Source organism: Lemur catta, chromosome 22, assembly GCF_020740605.2.
Source record: "Lemur catta isolate mLemCat1 chromosome 22, mLemCat1.pri, whole genome shotgun sequence".
Taxonomy (NCBI): Eukaryota; Metazoa; Chordata; class Mammalia; order Primates; family Lemuridae; genus Lemur; species Lemur catta.
In genome coordinates, this window is record NC_059149.1 from 28978869 (window position 1) to 28998468 (window position 19600).

The 19600-nt window shown below is 38.1% G+C and overlaps 2 long non-coding RNA genes across 2 annotated transcripts in view; both read left to right on the forward strand.

Annotated features, from left to right (window-relative positions):
• Window positions 1-12238: 12238 nt before the first annotated feature.
• Window positions 12239-17089, forward strand: LOC123626354. Its single transcript, XR_006730818.1, has 3 exons — window positions 12239-12526; window positions 16423-16604; window positions 17038-17089. It is a non-coding gene; the product is annotated as an uncharacterized LOC123626354 (long non-coding RNA).
• Window positions 17090-17132: 43 nt separating this feature from the next.
• Window positions 17133-19600, forward strand: part of LOC123626355 — a 53774-nt gene continuing 51306 nt past the window's right edge. The window contains exon 1 of the long non-coding RNA XR_006730819.1: window positions 17133-17184. This is a non-coding gene — a long non-coding RNA (uncharacterized LOC123626355). The remainder of the gene's footprint in view (window positions 17185-19600) is intronic.

The window sequence follows — 19600 nt, forward strand, 5'->3', positions numbered from 1 at the left end:
TTTGCATTTCCCTGACGATTAGTGATGTTGAGTATTTTGTCATATACCTGTTAGTCATTTGTATGTCTTCTTTGAGAAATGTCAATTCAGGTCTTTCACCCATTTTTTTAATCAAATTATTACTATTGGTTTCTTTTGCTCTTGAGTTGTTTGAGTTCCTTATATATTCTGGATATTAACCTCTTGTGAGTTGCATGCTTTGCAAATATTTTCTCCCATTCCATAGGTTGTCTCCTCACTCTGTTGATTGTTTCCTTTGCTGTGCAGAAGCTTTTTAGTTTGATGTAATCCCAGTTGTTCATGTTTGCTTATGTTACCTGTGCTTTTGAGTTCTTATCCAAATATTCCCTGCCCAAACCAGTATCATGAAACATTTTACCTGTATTTTATTCTAGTATTTTTGTAGTTTGGGATATTACCTTTAATGCTTTAATCCATTTTTAGTTGATTTTTATATTGTGAGAATGAGGGTTCTAGTTTCATGCTTATGCATGTGGACATCCAGTTTTCTCAGCACCATTTATTGAAAAGACTGTCTTTTCCCCAATGAGTGTCATCTATTTATGTTTTCCATTTATTTACAGTTCAATCTTGATAGGTTTTATGTGTCCAGGAATGTATGCATTTCTTCTAGATTTTCCAATTTGTTGGCATACAGTTGCTGAAAATAGTCTCTTAGGATCCTTTGTATTTCTGTAGCATCAGTTGTGATGTCTCCTTTTTCATCTCTGATTTTTATTGGAGTTTTCTTTCTTTTACTTTCTTTTTTTTTTTATCCTAAACTTTGTTTAATGCAATGCTTAATGCATTCTCCATAATCCTGTAGTCATGTCTGTGTAGACATGCATTGTAGACATGCATTGTTACAGAGGGGCGACTGGGCTGTGTGGGAAACCCAGCCAGGGGTGTACCTTCCTGAGGAGGGGGTGGCAGGGTCTAAAATGCCCATTCTTCTTACTGGTATTGGCTTTTGTCTCATTTCTCCAGGCTTAGTGGGTTTTTCTGCTTTTTCCCTGAGTTATTGTGAATTAAGAATGATATTATTTTCTTTGAATAGTTGCTAGTTTTACTTTTGAGGGAAAGGGGGAGTAATACCAAGGGTCTTCTATTCCACCATCTTGTTGACACTCTGTCTTCTCTTTTTGAGGACACCGGGCATTGGATTAGGGTCCACCCTAATTCACTATAACTTCATCTGTACTGATTACACCTGGAAAGACCTTATTTTTACATAAGGTCACATTCATAGGTATTGGGAGTTAGAGACTTCAATATGTCTTTTGGAAAAATACAATTCAAACCACGGTTATCATCTTAGATTTTAAATCCAATAGTGAAAATTAATGGATGACTACAGCAAAACAACATAAGAAGTATTATCTTGGGATTAGGCTATAGGGATAAAGTTTTGAATCATTCATGTAAAGAATTTATATCAATAATAAATAAATAATAATACTAAATAATGAATAAAAGCTTTAATGAACTGAATTATCCATTTGCTTATGGGAAAGTGAATACAGAATGAGCAGTGGATAAAGAAAGTTATAAATAATAACAATGGTCTCAATTACAGAAAATGAAATTTTAATTACCCACATTTTCTTCTTTATACAAATTAAAGATTTACTCTTTTCTCTTTACTTTTCTATATAATGGTATATGGTGAGTGTTGTGAGTGGTTAACTTCGTAGATTTCACTGCATCCAGGTAGAAATGGAGGAAAATGAATACAATGGAGATTGATGTAGCAATTTTAGGATCCGGGCTCTTCCCCTTTGGGGAGAGAGTTTATTTTTATTTGTAACATTCATTTTCAATGTTTAGAGAAGAGCAAACTATTGCTATGTTGCATTGAGGATCAGTATGGAAAGAAACATATTTCTGGATGTCGAGTAGCCAAAGGACCATGGTGGAATGTGTTTAATCTCACATCCATGCTCCTCCTTTTCGAGAAAATAATGGAAAGAGAAAAAAACTACATTCTCAAAGCCCTTTACAGACTGCCTGTTTTATTCAGGTTCTTCATTTAGAACTGGATTATGTGGTGTCATGATTTGAAAGATAAACAAATGGTGTGGTTCTGGGGCTGGTGGCTGTATTATTGTAGAACTGTCTCCCTTTAATTCTGTCAATCCTTGCTTTGTATGATGTGCGTCTGTTGTTAGGTGAGTGAATGTTTATAATTCTTCTATCTTCTTGCTGTATTGAATCTTGTATTAATATATAATGTCCTTCATCTCTTGTACCTTTATTTGATTTGCAGTCTATTTTATCTTTTATGAGCTTTTATGCTTTAGTGAACAGTGCCACCACTTTTCCCACTTGACTTCCAAGTTCCAAATAGAGATGTGCACCTTGCATCACTGGTTCAAGTATATCCTGCAGACAGGTTAGAACAGATGGGCACAATAACTTGCACATTGAACTGTTCTGCTCCCTCTGGTTCAAGGGAAGTACCAGGAAAGTGGTTTGCCACTCCTGCAAGAACAAGACCACTAGCACACCGGGAAGGAGTTGTGTCTTGGGCAAGTAAAATGACACAAATCTTTCTACCATTTTGAAGGAGTTTCCTCCCCAGCCCCCATTTGGGTTTTGCTTGGTCGCTGTAAACCTTTGACTTTTTTCAGAGCTCCTGCGTAGGTGGCTTTGCCTGTTTTGTCAAGGTTTCCGTAGGAGAATGAGCCTGGAGTCACCTTAATCTGCCCTGCCATTTTGCTGACATCACTGCAAGGATCTCATTTTTGAGACGAACTTTATTTTAAAATCTGTGTAGAGGGAAAATAAAGCAGATTTTCACAACTCACACTCTCCCCCACAGAAAACTCTATTACGTTACCATATTTTTTGAAAATTATTCTTTAAATAACTATTCCAGGAGTAGACTGAAAATAAAAAAGGAACTCAGAGGAAAAAAATGAAGAATAAGACATAAAAAAAGGTAACATAAATTTTGCCAGGAAAATTCTCATGCAAAAAGATAACAATATTACACGATATGTATGCATTTATAAATGACATTCAATTTAATGTTTTCATCTTTTTTTATATATAAGACTTTAAAAGAGATGCAGAAATAAGTAATATTAATCTTTTCCTTTGTATATGATGATGGTGTTAGATCAGTTTATTTTACCCCATTTAGTTGAATTTTAATCCAAAGTAAATGCAAAGCTTGTAAAAGATGAAGTGCCTTTAGTCTGTCACTTCCTTCTGTGTCAGGAACTGCGGCACTCTTTAGCACCTTGTCAGGTTTTAGTAAGTGTAGCTGAGAGAGAGGGAGGTGATAAAGTGCAAGGCCTGTTTGGGAAGAAAGAATCCCACCACTTAATTTAAATATGGTTAAATGGCGATGTTCAATGTTGACGTGGGAGAGGTGCCACAGTCTCCCAGATCCACTCCCATGGGAGCATGAATTGATGTAATATTTCAGTAAAAATGTAACGGCATACAGAAGCCTTTAATGGTGTATATTTACAGTAATCTTACTTTTTAGTATTAATTTTTAAAAGCAATCTAAGACACAGAGGAATCTAAGATATGTGATATGTAATATATAATATATGTACTTTTGCATGGACAATTTGAATTTGTGTGTGTGCATGTGTGTGTATTGTTAGAAACTGGAAACAACTCAATGATAGTTGATTGTTAAATTGTACTAGATCTATACAATGAAATACTATTCATCAACTAAAATGAGGCTATAGATTTATATTTGACATAGAAATCCACTAGCATAGAAGTCAGTGGAAAAGCAGCCTTCACAGAAGCACAAATCATGTGATTACATTTTTGTGGGAGCAACGACTGTTGGCCTGAGCTAGTCCATGAATCAGAAATACCGGGGGAAAAAATAAAACTAAACTGTGGAAGCAAAAATTTTATCCTGGTGCAGGTGGTCATTCTTGACTTAACTAGACACATCATACTGAAGTAAAATGTTATACTGAAAATAAATCATTTGTGCATATTCTGCTATGCAGCACATGCTTCTTTCAGACGATAACGCAGCATTTCAAAGAGTGGATTCTTTCCTTACAGATTTGATTTTCCTAGTGACCAAATTATTAGTGACTAATCCACAAACTTGGACATTTAGGCCACTGAACTGAGTGTATAATACATATGTGTCCAGAGAAATGGTGGCAAAATGTCCACATTCTCAAACTCGTACAATGAAATTAGTTCTAGAGCAAACCTGAATAACTTCTAGCCCCTACAGAAAGTGGCATACTATATCTGTTATGGGAGAGTGGTATTTGTGCCAATTAAATCAACTTTTTTCTGTATTTGTACTGGATTTTTTAATGATTTATTTTCTTGGGCTGGATGACTGCTAGGGAATCCTTTCATATCCGTTTCAGAAAAATGTATGAAGCGCAAAGTTATTAGACACCTGTCCCCCAACCCAAGCACGGGTACATTTAAAATAAACTTATGCACTTCTAAAATAAAATATGAAAATAACTCAGTTATGTTTTACAGTTGAGCTCCTTTATACCTGCAGAATTATAATTTTTTTTGCTGTTTTCATATTAGAGTAAATTTTAAATGTCACCTTTATATAGAAATATGTAATTTAAAGTGCTGGTTCAAAAATGGATGAAGAACCCTTTTCACATGTGTTCAGTATGTTTCTTCATAAGTGTTAAAATCCATTACCTTTTATTGGCAGTGATTGATGATTAATGAGTAGGTTGGTCTGATTAAGCATTTGACACAAACTTTGGCGTACGTGTGAATTTCTGTCTAAACTGAACACATTTCGTGGTGGTAACATGGCAGATCTGGTATCACACTAAGCAAACATATTTTTTTAAAAAACTGCTACCTTATTTTGACTACCCTCAAATCATATTTTGAATAACCCCTGAGGTATGAGTAATTCTGGAATCAACTTACAGACTGAGGGCGAACCACTGTTGAACACTAAAAGGCACTGTGTGAGGGAAGGGCAGGCTTGTAGCCCTGGCTTGGGCGAGGCAAAGGCATTATATGCAACCAAACCGCTTGTACCCCCGTAATATTCTGAAATAAAAAAACTAAAAGGCTTAATTACCACTATTCAAAATGACTGCCATCCACTTTCGCTAATTTATGAACATACTTCATTTCACATTTCTCACTTGAAAATGGATATTTAAAATCACAATAAGAAAATTACCTCTCTCTCTCTCTCTCTCTCTCTCTCTCTTTTTTAGTTTCAGTAAACTGCATATAAAATTAGATAGGGTTTGTAAGAAATACATTTCTGATCCACAATCTTTCTACTTTAGTACGACAAATGAAATTTCAAGTAATTATCTTATTGAAATTTGGAAGGATTTTGATCCATTTACAAAAGAATATGCTTTTCCTACAGAGAAGGAGACAGAGGCAGAGACAGAGAGACACCTGACTTTCTGCCCGGGCCATGAGATGTAAAATGTTTGCTCACGCAGTGTGGTAGAAAACCTCTGGGTCACAGTCCAGCCCAACCCCCCTCTCTGAGATCCACCATCTCAGCTCCAAGGTAAGATGCCGCTTTATGTCTCTATTATATGAGTCTGACTAGGGTGGATTATTTCATCCTGATGCTACCTGACAAATACCTACAAACGTCCTTTGGGTAAAGAATTTATGAAGTCACTTTAATGATAGAGCCCTGTTATAAAAGTCTATGGATTTCTGCTGCCAAATCGTTTGCAGAGACCCTAGTGCCTGTTCTTCCTAAGGATTAGTTCAACAGGTCTTTCTCTTTGATTTTTGAGATACCTGAATACCTTCAAAAATGTCCTCACTTTCCACAAAATAGTGTTTTTCTCTTCCTTGAAAACTACAGATTTTAAAGAAAAGAGTATTCAATTATCAGTTATGACAGCTTTTTTCAGGTAACGGCTCTAGGCAATCACACATTATTCCACTTACTAATTGAAGGAAGATATAACATGAGAACAGAAGACAGTAGAGTTTGAAATCAACATTATTTCTTGGCACTTCCCAGAAGCACATTATCTTATGGTACACTTTTCAAATTCAGAGCATTATAATAAATTCTCATAATAAATAAGAGACACCAATTAGTGGGGAAAATGCTAAAAGCAATTTTAGAGCAAAGTTACAAATTATTTATCCCCTAAATTTCTCCTCAGCACTGTGAACTACTTTGATGAAATCAGTAAAATCAATCAAATAAGAAAACCAGGCTTCACATGATGCCAATTCATGTCACATATTGTTTGTAGCCTACATTTTGCAATAAAACATTTTTTACTTTTAATTTTGCAAGTCTAAAATCTCAACTGTGTGTATGAAATTAACTTTACAGAGACATATTTACTCTCTTGCATCATATTTTCGTTGCTTATATTTTGCATTGTTCCAGTTTCTGCTTTGTATTCATTTTCTCCAGACTTTGTCTAGCAGATATATTCTTTTTGACATAAATCCCCCTACACGAGGGATTTGTTTTATCTCAGCAGCATCATGTCCTCACACTGCATGTTGCTGCCATTTAAATTCCACATGATGTAGAAAAAGTTAAATCTTGCAGTTGTATCACCCTTTTACATGTTACATAATCGCAAGTTGTAAGTGCTATATTTCCTTTCTCTCTTTTTTCCCCCAAAACACTAGCCAAAAAAAAAAAAAAAAGATTTAATTTTTTTCTGTGGCCCCTTGTGCGTAGGTATAGACTATGCAAAGTAGGCCCCCACTTGTGTGGTTGCTTTGATCACCATGCAAGAAAGCCACAGTTTCACGGCAATTCCATTCTGAAATGTCATGATAAAATTTTTCAAGAAAACGTAGATTTTGCTTGAATTTCTGAGATTTTAAAGCCGTACTCCTGGACAACCTCAAGCAATTCTGAGGCCCTCTGGTTTGCCCTGACTAGCGGATGCGAGTGTCCCCGGGGCTCTCATAAAACACAATCATGCACCATTTGCCTAAAGTGAGGCGGAGAATACATCTTCCTGCAGAAGCACTGTGTGCAGATTATCTCGTGATGCTTTGTCCAATGTTTCTCTCAATTTTCAATGCACAATCACATGGAAATAAATAAAAGAAACACCATCTGTATGGCGTAAATGCTGGACAGTGTAGTAGCAACATAATAAGACAGCATTGTTCAAGCTCAAAAAATCTACTAAATAATGACCTAGGACAATGTCTAAAGCTTCTTATTTTCGTTTAAAATAAGACAACAGGGCAAGGTGCTTCTTACCGTTTACATTTCTTGGAGAATTAATACAGCAGATCCTGGACAAAAGCAAAACAAAACAAAGAAAAAAACTTGAGGAGTTAAATATTAATCAAATAAGTCAAGTGGAAGTCTATTACTACTGTGGTTAATCGATAATAATTCAAAAATACACCTGAAAGTTACCTGTAGACTCACTGAATATAGTGGGAAAATCATATCTTGGCCACATTCTCTCAACAAACAAATGTTTTCATTTGACTAAATATGAAATTTATGTTGTATTTATCTTACTATCAACCCTTTGCATTTTGAGGTGATAACTACACAATTGTAGAGAGGTCACTGTAAGAGCACAGCAGCACTGGCTGGCACTACATTATAGACCAAACTGGAAAGAGAGAGGCTGAAAGCTCTACCTCATCAGTAGAACTCACCTCTAATAACAAACTACCCCAAACCTAGTGTCCAATGGAGCATTGTTAACCCAGCTTATTTGGGGGGAGAAGAGTGTGGATGGAAAATAGGATTTTAAACATAATGGGGAAGTGAGTTGCTATACAGGAAAGCTGTGAGCAGGCAAACACTGCCTGTTAAATCCCAGAAAAGACTGGCATGCTCTCCGCACAAGGTCGCCAGTAGCTCCCCTGAGCTACAGACAATGCCATTGTGCTCTGAAGTATTTAGTTTTTAAAATCTCAGCTTTAAGGAGGAAAAAAATGAAAATGTCTGCCTCCTTGTGGAGGCAGATGTCAGAAAGCCATTTGGAGGAGACAGGTGACAATGCGTCATCTACGTATCAGGACGGCTTTGGTGAGGGTGCAAACAAAAGGCACTCATTAAAAGGCTTGAGAAAAAGTCAATGCCAGGTAAGGAACAAGGGAAGGATGCATTTTTATATTGAATCATTGTTATAGGGTTAGGATAATTGCATGAGAGGGAAATACAAGCCCAGATATATGGGAGACATTCACCTTTAAAACAGGTTTAAAGCACTGGAATGAGGCGGCGAATAGAGCCGTATTGATTGATCCACTCATAATTAAACAGAGCCTGAAAAGCAGGCTGTAATTGCCAAGATGCTCTTCAGCATGTTTACTTTCTATGGGTAACTAAAAAAGGAGACATAAACATGGCAATTAAAGGGTTATTTTTTTGTCCTTCATATGCAAGGATTTATTACTCAAGAACAATCTGATTTGTATGTGAGCAGAGTAAAATATTGAAATTTTCGATGTTCTGCTGCACTAAATGGGATCATTAGTGCAGGTAATTGACCAATGCATATAATTAACACAACAGGGGCCGGTGTTCGATGGACTCAATGCCTCTGCCATGGCCCACGTGCTAGAGTTCACCTTCATTCTTTTGGATTTACGCTATGCAGCTTCACAACCCATTCAAATGTTGATAGTTCTATATCACATAGCCTGTTAAGATTCAAGGTGCACTCCTGGATACTAGGATAATAGCCACAGCTTTAGTTGTTTCCACGGAGATCAATTCGTCTCCTTAATAATATTTATGGTTGGTCTTTGCTATAGTCTGAATGTTGGTGTCCTCCCCACATTCACATGTTGGAACCTAATACCCAATGTGACAGTTGTAAGAGGTGGAGCTTTGAGAAATGATTTCTCTCTCTCTGAGAGAGAGAGAAAATAAAACATTGGAATAAATTCAAAAATATATCCCATTTTATCCCATTTTACAAACAAGGAATTAATTTGCTAACACCAGTTCATGCCACAACTGATATTCAAAAACCTCTAGTGCACAGCACCCAGCTGTGTCTAAACTTCTTTGCAGTTCCTATTCAACTGGCTTGTTCTAATGGTTACCTTGGCTCTGACTTGTTTCCCTCCTACACTTGATAACAGTGGTTTCACTTTATGAGTTTTTAGAGCCCAGTAGAATTATTTTTGATTAACCCGAGTACGGTTGATTTGGGTTAAACTTAACATTTGTTTGTCTTGACTTGACTAAGCCAGAAATAAGACTGGCATGAATGAGCCCGCCCCAAGCCTGGTGGATGGCACACATCTGACACCAAGAGGGCGCTGTCTGGGAAGGTGACGATCACCTTTAATGCACTGCGTAAGGAAGCATAAAAGTAAAACCTGGTCATAACAATTCTATGTGATCTTAATGTCGTTAAATTCACAGAGAGGTTGGATCAAGGTTATAACCCACTACCTGTAAATGAAGTAAAGAGAAACTGATGTGAATAAGATTTTTTTGACATCATATAAAAGAAGAGAACTGACTCTAAAGATCAATCTTTTAAAGGGCTACTGACAGCACCTTGAATAAAATGCATTTTTAGAGACACTTCATCTTCTAAAGTAAGTTTGTGAAGTGAGGGCTTCAACATTTTACCCTGAATGCATCACATTTTCTGAATCACACCATCCGTCTGAAGATCATCAAAGCCTGAGATAATAGGCACTGGCCCATGGTAAAATCATTTCACAGCAATATGCAAAGCAGAGTGGCACCATAGTGTGGTTACAGCGCTGGATTTTTAGTTAGGTGAAAATTCTCAGGAGACCATTGAGCTTTATTGCCTTACCTTATATTATTTGATCTGTAAGCAGACCCCATCCTCAGTGGTTATTACTTCTAAACAAACACACACACACACACACACACACACACACACACACATAGACACATACTCACTTTTAAATGTTCAAATGAAAATTTTACCATAAAATATTTTTGTCCAAATTATGGTAGGCTAGGCTGTCCCTACAGAGTAACTTGTGAGTAACCAATATAGAAAAAAAAAAGAACAAACTTTAAATCTCAAGTTTTAGAATATAATGTCAGAAATCTTATAATTATTATACCTGAGAATTCAGCAATATTTTTTTTTAACCAAACATGTAGGCAGTGACTCAGCATTCCACTTTTGTTACTAGGAAACAAAACAAAAGGTCATTTAATTTAAGCATACTATTTTAAACTTTTTTAATTTTTGTTTTAGAATGAAAATAATGCAAACTTAACACAGAAAGAAAAAAGGCAGGAAAAAAAAGGAATTAAATAGCATCGTACAAATATATTTGGATGGATCACAAGTTACAGATTCCTTTGTTCCTTCTCCACTCCCACTGCTTGATTTGACCAGAAAAAAAAAAAAGACAGACAGACAGACAGACAATTTGGTCCTGAGAGGAAACACTACAAATACCACTGACAGTGAAATCTTATGAAAACGTGAATAGCAAGAAATACTCACTTCACATTTTGCTGTAATTTTGTCCAGTGTTTTACAGTAAATGCAGAGACTTAATACACTATATACATAGAGTTCGATATCCTTCCTCCCATTTACATTGTACAGTCAGTTCAGCTATCATACAACACATGAGCCTAAAAATCATTGTGCTATGCAAAATCATACAGATAAAAAAAAACACACACACACACAAGGATTAAGGGAAAACTGGGGTTAGGGGGGACACCACTCCACAACCTTGATAATGACCTGTTAAAGAAAAGATAGTAATCTCATTAAAATGGTGGCAGAGTTTTGCACATGTTAAATGATGAAATGATTCATAAATACTACAATAAATGTGACACTTTAACAATACCTAAACTTATTTGCTAAAGAAGCATTTGATAATGGGCTGTTATCCAAAATATGCAAAGAACTCTTAAAACTCAATAACAAAAAAATAAGCACCAAGACTAAAAGATGGTGCAAAGTCTTTGACAGATACTCACCAAAGAAGATATACAGGTGGAAAATACATACATGAAAAGACACTCTACATCACATGTCTTCAGGGAAATGCAAATTAAAACAACAATCAAATACCACTATACAGCTACTAGGATGAGCAAAGTCCAGGGCACTGGATTTAGAACAGCACATGCTGGCCAGGAACTCTCATTCATTCCTGGTAGTAATGCAAAATGCTACAGCCACTTTGGATGATAGATCAGCAGTTTCTTACGAAACTAAACCTACTTTTATCATATGATCCATCCATCTTGCTCTTTGGTGTTTACTTAAAGGACTTTAAACCTTATGTCCACACAAACACCTGCGTGTAGATGTTTATAGCACCTTGATGCATAATTGCCCAAATGTGGAAGCAACTAAGATGTTCTTCAGTTGGTGAATGGACAAATCTGAGACACCACGCAATGAAATATTATTTAAGGCTAAAAGGAATGGGCTTTCAAGCCATGAAAATACATGGCAGAAAACAAGCATTAAAGCAGAATTGGTTATTGCATCATTTTTGTTAAGGTGTTTTTCCATAAAAATTACTTGTAAAGAGTTTGTAATACTCTAAGGCAAAAAAAAAAAAAAAAAAACATAGTCTTCCACTGTTGAACACATAAGTTCCTTCTTATCTACAATTTTGCTTTCCCACAGTTTCAGTTACCCACAGTCAATTTAATTTTTGTGACCTGAAAATATTAAATAGAAAATTCCGGAAATAAACGTTGATAAGTTTTAAGTTTCATGCTGCTCTGAGTAGCGTGAAGTCATCTCCTATCCTCCTGCTCTGTCCCTCCTGAGATGTGAATCATCCCTTAGTCTAGAATGTCTACTCTGTAGATACCACAGGCCTGTTACTCACTCCATTGCCATTTAGGATGTTGGATCCTCAGGTGGCAAGGACGAGTACAATAGGATAGATATTGTAGAAGCCCCAGACTGACGCACAGTGGCCACCCGCCCCCTTCAGAAACAGGCCGTTCTTCTGTGTCCAGTGCACGAGGAAGACGATGCCCCCCTCCTGGTACAAGGACAGACCCAGGCATCAGGGTGGCTGTCTGGGCAGTGCAGGCTCCATCAGCAGCTTGAATCCGGGAGCTGTCCCAAAGCATAAGCCCTTGCCAGGCATTGACATGCGTCACTCTGACTGTCCAATCACTGTGCTTTGTCTCTGCAGTTCATGGACCCAAAGAAGAGGATTTTAATCTTCTGCTCCCCAGTTTTCTATGTGACACTCCAAACAGCTAGGCTACTGGCAACAGCCTACGCGTCAGTAAACGTGTGACACGGTTCATTGAGGGGAGTGCCGGCTGTGACAAGTCCCATGAGGTCTGCTCACGGAGCAGAGCGACCACACCCAGCCACGCACAGTCCATTTGGCACAGCTGAGGCTGCCGCAGCCCGTGGACCACCAGTTAACCAGTCAGGCAGTAAGGGGAGTCTCCGTCAGCCCGGGACCCAGGACAGCACGCGGGTTTGCTTCAGGCTGCGGAGCGAAGCAAAAATGTAAAGGTTCCCCCACATGGACGGCTGAGTTTCCACCAGGTCCGGCCCAGCAGCGTGTATCAAAGATAAACAAAGCCAGACGCTAACTGGTCAAAGCGGTAAGCATCGATTTTATTCAGCAATAACTATTTATTACAGTAGAGGACAGGGTCCAGTGTGAACTAAACTCAACTTCAGTTTGCACAGAAGTGACTGGGAAGGGAAAATGAGGAAGGAGGAAGGGTCCATGGGGGCTGGAGCGGAGTCAGGGAAGTGAAAATTGACCAAAGCAAGAAGGCGATTGGTTAATACGACCCATCTGGGTTTGCTAACTGGCCTACCGAAGTTAGGCTCCTGCGCTCCAGCAGGAACTGGGAGCTCAGCTACCTGCATGAATATTTCCACTCCAAGCAGAGGGCTGTCGGATCCTTAAGAAGACAGCTCTAGGTGGTACAGGATTGTCGTCTCGAAGGAGCAGAAAAGGTCTGTGCAGTGCAAGCTTTTCAAGGTAACTGCTTTAGGAGGGGACTCGGGGGCCTGTCTGCCTAACATCAGGTTTTGGCTGGAACGAACAATAAACTCTCCTGGCAGCATTGAACTTTCCCAGGCAGGAACTTCAGGAGGCTGCTTCATTATCCTGGGGATGTGGCCTTGAGCTGTTAGAAAGCGTGCTGGTGTTTGTTCCGTCTCTCAGTGGCGGCGTGGCGGACGAGGAAATCCACTGTGCTGGGCGTCTGCAGTCCTCGCGGGCCAAGGCTGCGGCCCTGAGTTTTGTCAAGCAGAGTCTGCCACGCTCTTGACTGTGCCATTTCCCTCTGACAAGTGCGGGTCATCGGGTTTTTCCCACACTGTTAGTTCTCGACTCTGAGTTGATCCACTCCAAGACGGGTATATCAGTCAGGAGGCCTCCCAGAGTGAGGTGTTTGGTTTGAGCAAAAACCCATTAGTCCCATTAGTAAGATAATTGCTGCTTTTCCAACAGGGTGTATCTTGCAGCTGTGTCAGGGGGTGACAAGTCCAAAACCCCACAGCGTGTCTCTAAGCGAAAGCTGCCTCCCTTTGCCAGATACTCCATTTGGCAAAAGCATCAGTCAGAGAAACTTACAGCTCAAAGAGATTATTTGAGGGTCCCATAGGTACCAGCACGTCTCTGTATGTGCAAAGAATAATCTCTTAATTGGAAGAATCCCTCTGGGATTTATGTGGCAGGGAGTACAAGCACACAACACCTCAATTCCACCATGGTGTTGGGGGAGCTGGCTGGACTGAAGACATGCGGCAAGGGCGTGGTTGCTCACAGTGGTACATGTGCCAGAGGGTCAGTGTTTTCTCGCTCAGTTCCCCGAGTTCCAGCCCCTGCAGGATGACACCAGGAGATCTGGGTCACATCGGCACACTTGGTGACCCTCATGACCAGAAAGGAACCTAGAATTTAATGAGCACAAATCTTTTACAATGACTGCAGTAAGCAAATTAACCCTGGGCTCCTAAGAGAGACACTCTCTGTATTGTCTAAGGCTTTATGCAGATATGCTCTTTCTTCCAGAGGAAGGCCATGTCTCTGCTTTCTCTGCTTTCTCTACACAGACATCCTTGTCGAGATAGTCCAGAACAAAGACCGTCAGAACCTCCGCCTTCAAGAGCGTAGAAACACAAGCAATCCAGGGAGAATTGTCCCCCTGAAACATAATTACTTTCCCCCAAAATAACTTTATTTGAATCTAGCTCCTAAAGAAGTAATTATCTAATTTCATTTTGTAGGACATCTTAAGAATCACTTGTAATTCCATGAATGTTCTTTCTAAAAAAAAAAAAATGCAAATGTTAATACACAAAAAATTCTAAGTGTTGGAAGACTCTATGAAGCCCATGTATTAACTGTGAGTTTCCAGTTAAGAATCTTGACCTAAAGGATTTTTCCCAGCATTAGTGTAGATTACGTAACTGCATGATGCTCTAAGATTAAATATTTAAAGGTTTCACTATGACAGAGAAAGAATTATAAAAATGGGCAAGAGAAATGTCTTTGAGAAAACCATTCATAACTCACCCTCTTCCTCCTCCTCCTCTTTTTTTTTTGTACAACAGCTTTAGTCTTGCATTGCAATGATGAGTTTCCTTCCAGTAATTTAGATAGTATGCTAGACCCACCCAGACATATTGATGTTCTAACATTGATGGAATGGAAGGCAATGAGTTGCTCTAAGAAAATGGTACTAGACATGGCTGCTGACTCAGGTGGCTATTTTTAAATTGCAGAGTATTTTTTCTGGCTTTTTTTCTTTCCACTGTGCATGTTTCTAGGAGAAGTTGGACTTAGAGAGTATCTCAAATGTGCATGTTTGGAATAAGTGTACGTAGAACTTAGCTTTAACAGTAATTATTTTTCCCTAAAGACTCCTATCTTAAAGTTTAGTATAGGCACTAAGATATTTTTGACCCCACTTACAAATGTAGATCTTGCTGTCAATATATCATCTCTTTCACCGTAAATATTATAGTGTTTTTATATCAGTATCTTCCAGTAAGACTTTTCAAATATAAAGGAAACCTCTTCTATAATATCAATATTTTACAAAGCCATCAGATGCACTTAAGATCTTACATTGTTAGCATTCATGCATAATTTGCCTTTGTTGTTCTTAATGATGAAAAGATTATATTTGGATTGCTATTTAGTTTTCTTCAGTATTAATTTTTAATGAATAATTGAATATAATGGATGCTTTGCCTTAAATTATAATACAGAATATTGAAGAATTGGTCCACTTTTAGATCATTATAACAGTTCTAAAATGTCATGGTAACCTAAATCAAAATTGATATAAATACATGGAATAATAAACAAAAATCAGGATTAATAAGGTTTGAATACAAATTGTATGTAATGCATACTCAACATGAATGGGACTTGCTCAAATATAAAATTATTTGGGGCCATTCAGAGTGAATAAGTTACAAAAAAAACCCACAACTTTTCTGACATCAATTACTTAATTCAATATTCTGTTCAGTCAAGTGTTTTGCCATTATCAATATGATGTTTAAGGTTGAATTAGGTTTTTTTTAATGATAGAATATGTGGTTTTCCAAGTAAAAACACGTCATTTGTTTAAATCAATATAATGTTAGCATTTAGTTAGAAGTTAGATTTAGCTTAGAGTTTTCCCTAAAATATTTCTATTTTTACAAAGCAGTTTCATAGTTAAAGAAGGAGATAAATGCTATAATGAAAACTATTTTGAGAGAGGGATAGAGGTTACAGTGGATATGTTTTATTTTTTAACATGATAGACTACTGTTAAGACCTTTCATTGAGATGAACCACACATAGTGCTCTCTCCCTCTCTCTTTCTCTCTCTCTCTGCCTCTCTCCCCTTCTCTCTTCTTCTTTTTTTTTTTTTTGTTCTAAGAGTTGAAAGCAGATGGAAAGAGAAGGATGATGGACAGTTACCGAAATTCAAATTCTAGAAATTTAATATGATCTTTATTTGTGCTTTTCAGAGTGGTTATAATGAATTTTGTTTCAGTAACATAAGGAGAGTTGAAATGTCACTGAGTCACACATTTCTCAAAAACATATTATGTTAATCTGAAACGTGAATTAAAGGCAGCATTAGATGAACATATTGTCCCTTTACTGGAGAACCAAATAGTGAAACTTGCAGTTCCTTAAAAGATAAATTCATCATGGGTAAAGTTAGTTATAGATTTATTATTCATTTAACCCTGGCACAGCACTCAGTGTTGAATTGAATACAGATAAATAGAAAGTTCTGGGCTTATTTCCAACTAAGTCTTTGACAATAATGGCCAATCACCATGAGCGACCATTCTCTTTAGCTCCCTGGAAACCTACTTCTACCATAGGCTAATACATAGATGTCTTTATTTCTGTAATTGTAACCACTGGGAAACCCCCCAAAAAGGAAAGGGTATTAGACAAGCGTACACTGACAGACACAGCTATGGTCTTGTGTTAGAGGATGTGATATATCTGGGTTTTTCTTCACAGTGTCTCACGGTCAGTGATACCAAAATACCATGCATGCTGTGTTAAGCCCAGTTTGTGAATCCGACTGGGTAGAATTGCAGAGCGGGTGAGACCCAGCTGCAGGAGGAAGCAGTAAATAAACCAGACCCTAAAAGGATTCACAAGGAGCTGCAGTGAAAGCTGCCTTGCAAATCAGGACATGGGTAAGTCATGTCAGAAACCTGGGAAGACTTAAATTACAAAGAACACCCTTGCCTGGAAATGCCTCGTACAGGATGCTGTATATATCAATCAGCAAAGGAAAGGATTTATGTGGGAAGCAGGACAGATGGCTGTGGCTAAAACAGTGGCCAGCAATTGCATGCTACTGTATCCAGGCAGGCATCCTAATCTTGGCAGAGGAAGAAGTTGGCAAGGACTGCTACTTGGCTTACTGCTACTAAAGTCTGATACTCCTAAGCTAATGGCTGTTTCTTCAAATTGAGAGTAAATTAATGCTAATCAGGCAGTGAAATTTGGCTAGAATTATTTCTCTAACCCACTATCAGAAGCCACTGCTGAATTGCAATACTTGTTTTCTGTGTATATTTTTACATATATGCCTCCCATAAGGTTTCTCTATTCTTCCATTTTCAGCTCAAACATCTAAAAAGCTTAGAAGCCATCACGTACATCCACACAACGAAAAAATGCTGACTAAATTTAAAAAGGATGGCTTTTCCTGGACACGTCAGAGAACTGAGGTTGCAAAGGGATCCTCCACCTGGAAATCCAAGGGCACAGGTGAGTGCAAGGGTTAGAACCGTGACATGTTTACTGGAGCAGAAGCCGCTGCAGCCACACACAGTAAGAACACTCGCATGGTGAATTTGGTGGATTGTTGGAGGCTGAGCATGGACTAGAATAAGAGTGAAAAACTTCTGGGGGGTCACGGTCTTGGGGGATGGCCCACACTTCTGTGGGTTTTACCTCGAGGAACCCCACCAGAGTGTTCCAAGAAAGAGCCGAGAAAGCTTTGCGTGGGCACCAGAAGGAGAGGAAGTAACTTTTGTCGAGCACACAGAGAGTGGTCTTTATAACCAAACTTACCCTCCAAGGCCAGAGACTTAACCAGAACTTTACCCTAACTGGAGAAGGGGCTTTGTTCTCACCGCAGCTCCCTCTAGTTTTCCGCTTTAACCCAAGGGGGCTGAGGGAGAAGCTCTGACACTGAGAAGCAGTTGTGAGGGTCGCTGGCCAGAGACACAGGCTCAGTGAAAGACTTAACATTTAATCACACAGTGACAAACACTCCCTCTCCCCACATTTGCCACCACGCTGGCCTGGGTCCAGTGTCACGACGGTGAATTACAGCCCAGCTAACTGCAAGACACAGACTCTCCCTGAGGAGGACAGTTCAGGGGGGACCAAAGTCAGCAGTGAGGACAGCAACGGGGACGCTGGAGGAATCTGATGGCCTGGGTACCTACAGCCACAAACTGTAAACTCATCCCAGGTCGTAGAAACATAAGTCTTATCAGTGGTGTCTTCACCTCTGCTCCTATCACTTGATCCATAGTATCCAGTTTTCAAACTAAAATATGACAAGGCGTGCAGAAATGAAAGAAAAATAGTCTGAAGACACAAAGTAGCATCGGAAACAAACTCAGATATGGCACAGCTGTTGAAATTCTCAGGCAGGAGATTTAAAATGACCGTGATTAATATGTTAAGGTTTATCATGGAAAAAAATGTAGACAGCATGAAAGTGCAGACAAACTTAAGTGAGAACAGAGATAGACAATCTAAGAAAAAATCAAAAGGAAATGCTAGAAATCAGAATCCCTGTAATGTAAGCTAAGAATGCCCTCGATAGGCCCACTCAGCAGACAAGACGGCATAAAAATCAGTGAGTTTGGGGACCAGTCAATAGAAACGTCCCACATTTGAACACATGAAGAATAAAGGTCAAAAAACAGAGCAGAACATCTGTGTGCATCCAGTGCTTATATTAATATTAACATATTCATCTGCTGGTCAACATTTGTCTTGCTTCTACCTACTAGCTAGTATGAATAATGCTGCCATGCATTTGGGTGGATCTTTTCTAGGTCTTCCTTTCAAATGTTTCAAGTATATACCTACAAGTGGGATTATTGGATCATATGGTGATTTTATTTTTAATTTTTTCAAGAACCATCATAACGTTTTCCACAGTGGCTGCATCATTTTACATTCCTACCAGCAGTGCCAAAGGGTCTGATTTCTCCCCATTCTCGTCAACATTTGTTATTTTCTGCTTTTTTTTCTTTTTTGTTAGTAATTATCCTAATAGTTGAGGGGCAGTGTCTCAATGTGGTTTTGACTTATATTTCCCTAATCACTAATGACTAAGACAGCACTACTAAATTTTTTAAAAGAAATATAATCGGTATGCTAAGAGATGAAAGAAAATAATAATATGAAAAAGTTCAATTAATATCAGAGAAGGCACAAAATATTCAAAAAAAGAAACAACAAATTCAACAAGTAGAAAACAGTTACAGACATGGTAGATATTAATTCAACTGTATCAATAATGATTTAAAATGGGGTAATTCCAAATACAACCATTAAAAGATGAAGATTGTCAAGTTGAATAAAGGAAAATAAAAATAGCAGGACCCACCAATATGTTGTGTGCAATAAACTCACTTTAAATATAAATGCAAAGATAGGTTAGAAGTAAAAAGATATACCATGCTGACAATAATCAAAAGATTGAGTAGCTATATTAATTTCAGGCAAAGTAGACTTCAGACAAGGAAAATTATCAGGAATGAGGAAGCCAATTACATAATGATAAAAGGGTTTATTCTCCAAGACATACAATTTTAATGGGTATGTATCTAACAAAATAGCATCAGAATATGTGATGCAAAAGCTGATAGCATTGAAAAAAGAGATAAAATAATCGACTATCATAGCTGGAGATTTCATCATCCGTATTTCAATGAATGATAGATCAGGCATGTAGAAAAGCCATAAAGATACAGTTGATCTGAGCAGCACTATCTGTCAACTAGATCTAATACATTTGCAGAATAAATGTCCAACAATAGCAAGCAGACAGAATTCACCTTCTTCTCAACTCAGATGGGACATTCTCCAAGATGGTCCATATTCTGGGCTGTAAAACACAAAAAAATTATATAAAAATCATACAAAGTATGCTTTTAGA